The sequence below is a fragment of the Mastomys coucha genome, unplaced genomic scaffold (genome assembly GCF_008632895.1).
Source record: "Mastomys coucha isolate ucsf_1 unplaced genomic scaffold, UCSF_Mcou_1 pScaffold20, whole genome shotgun sequence".
NCBI lineage: Eukaryota > Metazoa > Chordata > Mammalia > Rodentia > Muridae > Mastomys > Mastomys coucha.
The window spans coordinates 37,504,907-37,509,482 of NW_022196903.1; positions in this window are offsets into that span (position 1 = coordinate 37,504,907).

Here is a 4,576-nt window from a genome sequence, read left to right on the forward strand (position 1 = left end):
AGTCTTAATAATAATAGGGAAAGTGGAAAGAAAGGGAGATTCTCCCCTGTCAGACAGGAGCAGCTAAACTCTTCTAGGTACCACTGGGCCTGAGATGGGTGCTTCAACATTCCCATGAAACAATTTGAAAAGTTCCATTTTGCTGTTCTTTTTGCTCCCCATAAACTCCAGTGAAAGTGATAGGAGAGAAGAGAATCCTCCCACATTCTCCTCATAACCATCAGCCCCTAGGAGGCATCTGTCTTTGATAAGGCTATCAAAGAGATACCCTTATGTGTGCTGTGTGCTGGGAACAGTGTGGACATTCCAATCTGTGAGAAAACCAAGACAAATATCACAAGTCACACCCTCTTGGTTCATATAAATTAACCAGGGACACAGAGATTAATTCTATAAATTACAAACATTAATTAAATTGTGTTAAGTGCTATGAAAGGAACTATCCATGTCATTACATGGATAGTTAAATTTCAGCCTTTGTAACTATGTTATCATTGTTTCTATTCCTTATATTTTTATTGCATGAATCATGCATAGTACATTTGACCATTTATTTACACATTTCAGAAAGTATGTCAGTTTTTGGTGAACAATGGGAGGCAGACATATTGGCATGAAGCATGAAGTGATGAGAAAGCTTTCAATCCTTTTCACTGTGGGGAATTCTTTCTTTTCTTAGTTCACATGCGACTGCATACAGTCCATCATGTCTGAGTGGTTCTTGAAAAAATCCAATTCAATGCCCTCAGATTACTTGCTGGCAGTATAATCTCTAGGTTTACTTCTTCTTAATGGGCAAATAATCCATTTATTAAATATAGCATGCTTCATGCCTTCAGCTTATCTTTAAGAAAACTTACCTTTCAATACGAAGACTCTGCTTTGAACATCAGTGTTTCTACAGAATCAAAAAGGAAATAAAAAAATATTGGAGCTTGTTTCCTTGGACGTCAATGGACTAGTTTGTGTATATATAGTTCAACAATATAAATGTTATAAATTATCATTAATACAACTAGAGCAGAGCCACAGCAACAAACATAAAAGTTCTGAAAAGCATAAGTTTGTTTTTTTTTCCCACGGTGGAAACAGTGGCTAGGGTCCCATCTAATTGTCGGATGAGGAGAGTCAAATGTTGCTTGGTGTTGCAGACAGCTCTGGCCTCCCTTTGGTTCTGATTCTGCAGTGACTAGAAACCATCTCAGTGGGAACCATGAAGGATAGAAAGTGGCTTTGGGTTCTCGGTGAAGGTTAAGGGATAGGGTCAGGCTTAGGGAGATGCTAGCTGGGATTCTGAGCACTGTAATAGTTCAGGCCCCTTCCTCTGAGTCTTCAGAGGGAGTGGTTGTGTTTGGTCTTGCTACCATTCCCAGGTCACTTGTGACTGTAGAAAGAATCCTCAATCTGTACCCTGGTGTGGAGGTTCTATATTTCATCCAGAGTGCAGTGAACCCTGCTAGAAATGGAAGGAATTACTTCTCCCTCTTATTTCCTACCTAAAGAATCCAAGGGGCAAGGTGAGGTCACCTGCACAGGTCTCAGATCTACCTGAGAACCAGTCTGAAGCCTGTCCTTATGATCTTATTTGTTATCTAGCTTATTATTGAGAGGCAGAGGTGGTTGTTGACAGATATCGTTCAAGGAGTAGGATCCCATGGGCCACAGATGGTGGGTTCAGACTGTCATCTGGCCTTCAAGAGCAGGGGATGCTCTCAGAGTACAGTCCAACAAACCCTCAGTAACTGAAGACAGGACCTGGTGTGTCCCCAGGCAGTAAAAACATGGAAGTTATAAAGAGCAGGTAAATAAACAACCAGTCTTTGCTTCTTCAAACTGGGAAACATGACAAGAATCATAGAACAATGGGACCAACTTTTTGCTCATATAACATCTAGTGTTTCTATCATTGGATAAATTGCAATATTTCTGTAGCATAATCTTTTTCCATCTTTTCAATTAGCATCTTATATCTGGCAAATATTAAGTTTCTTTCTAGTTATAGAGGTTTATGATACATTAAAAACCTTTATGGTAGTTTAGGATATAATGACAAACATAATTTTCTGCTCCTTTATCACTCTATACATAGATAGTAAAATAATTGGCAAGAATTAAGGGTCAGAACTGGTGGCATGGCTCATGGTATCAAGAAACCAACCATCAAGGTTGACAACCTGAGTTTGACCCCTGGAACCCACATGATAGAAGGAGAGAACCAACTCTTGCAAATTGGGCTGTGACCTTCATTTGCATGCCATTTTCATGTGTGTTCCCAGATAAATAAATAAAGAGTGAAAAATAAATTTAAAAACAAGGCTCACTAAGTTTGTAGTTATAGGATTTATGTGACACATATACTTGTATGTTTTTGAAGGGGGACAGTTCAATAAATGGCAGTTCTTGTCTTAATGACCAATGACCAAAGTTATAATGGATAAGGGGGCATATCATTAGAACTTGGAAAACCAGTTTGGCCAAGAATAGTATACTTGTCTTCTGATGCATGAGCCTCTTTTCAAAGTCTATGTCTCATCATTCCTATAGTGTGACATTCACATTCACTAACTTTTTCTCCCCACATCGGTATTAAGTTTCATATCCAGATCAGCCTTAGTTACTTAAAAATTACATTTTTGACATTTGGCAGTTGAGAATATTTACTTCTTTCCTTTTGGATAACTTGGGTTCCACAACTTGCTGTGATTCATCTATCAGCTCCATCCTTTGTCCATACCTTTTCACACCATCAGTACAGATATTTCAGGGCCATGAAAATAAACCTTTGAGCTCCAATATTTTTTTAGAAGTATTTATCTATGATATTTAGAGCATCACAGTTGTATTGTATATTTCATGACTGACTGCAAAGGAGGATGCCATGGAATAATTTATATAATCTAAGTCACAATTTAAAACATGTCCAGCTGCAGCCAATCAGAACAATACACTACTGGTTACAATACAAGTCGTAGATATTCCCAAAGGTTTGGGCTCCATCATCTCACTACCTCTTTACAACTTTCCCTGTGGGTGAGCCACTGAAGCAGAGTACTTACCTCATGTAAAGGATTCAGTTGAGTGGGCATGTGGCTCATCTTGAACAAAGTCCTCGAAGAACTTATCTTTTGTCTTTTTAGACATGGAGGTTTTACTCTGTCAGTCTGGGCTGATAACTTTCAGAGCTTGGGAACCTCCAGAGGGCAATTACTTACTTTTGGAGTGTTCTTTTTCATTCTTCCTCTAGTTACATCTCTGTTACCCAGCTTCCCTTCTAAAGTTCCCTGTGGGATCTACATTTTAAAAGCCTCTTTACTCAACTTTTAATTGTCTTGTAGTTTCTGGGCTAATGAGACTGTCTATGGCTCATTTTAGACTTTTGGCAAAGTCTGAATAAAGGAATCGATTCCCTGACTTGGTGAGAGGAATTGAAAAACAAATTGAGCAGTAGAAGATTAAGTAAATCTGAACAACATTATGGGGGAGGAGAGCAAAGAAGAGTGATGCTGAGAATTTGGACTCCAAAATACATGTCTTGTAAGAACTGATGGGACTCTACCAAAGCTCAATGAGAACTATTAGTTACCATTTTCCAGAATAAATATGACAGAATGTAATTAAAATGCTTTCTTACTCATAAAATGCACCTTATTTACTTTATGATATATTTTGATGACAGATGATATGTAACTCCATGAAACATGTAAGTCTGAAAATGGTAGAAAATGTGTCCAGAAAAATTGGATGACTATAGAATGCTCTCAAATGTTGAAAAATATTGTTCACTTTGTACTTCCTTGATTATCAATACTTAAAAATGTCTAGAACCAAGATAAAGAAAAATATTATCAAATATATATCTAAAATTATATGAAAAAATCCTGAGATATGGCCTATCTTTATATAATGATACAGCAATATTAAGAAATTAACCTACTGTTTTTATATCCAACACTAGTAAATTATCTTTGTGACATTAAGTGGCTTTTTTTTAATTTTTTTACACTTTTATTGCATTATGATGAGAAAAGTTATATGATTTCAATTTATCTGAATTTGTTAACATTTAAGAACATATTTTAAGTAAATAGAACTAAATCACATTCTTGTTTCCCTTTTGTACCCCCACTCCTCCCAGAGATCCCCTTCAATACTTACAATATCTTTTTTTGTCATATTCTTTAAAATTTATAAAATATTATAACTATAAAAATGAGTGTTATAAAAGTTGTTTGATATAAATCAACAATCAATTTAACAGTCTTATGTAGATCCTCGTCTACAGCAATAGTGAAAATGCATTTTTCTCAATATAAATTTTAAATAACTCATTAACTGTATACTTCAAAATAATACATCACTGTTGGAAACCATGAGAGCCCTGAGATAAACATCCTGCCCCAGCTAATTGAGAACCCTGAGATTAACATCCGGCCTGACAATCACAAGGATGAGAACCCTGAGATTAGCATCCTGCCTGACAATCACAAGGATTCAGCTTGGTCCTGAGAAAAAGAACATTCATGGAAATCCACCCCCTCCCCACCTGTCACCCCGGAGCTCAACCCCAGAAGATTTT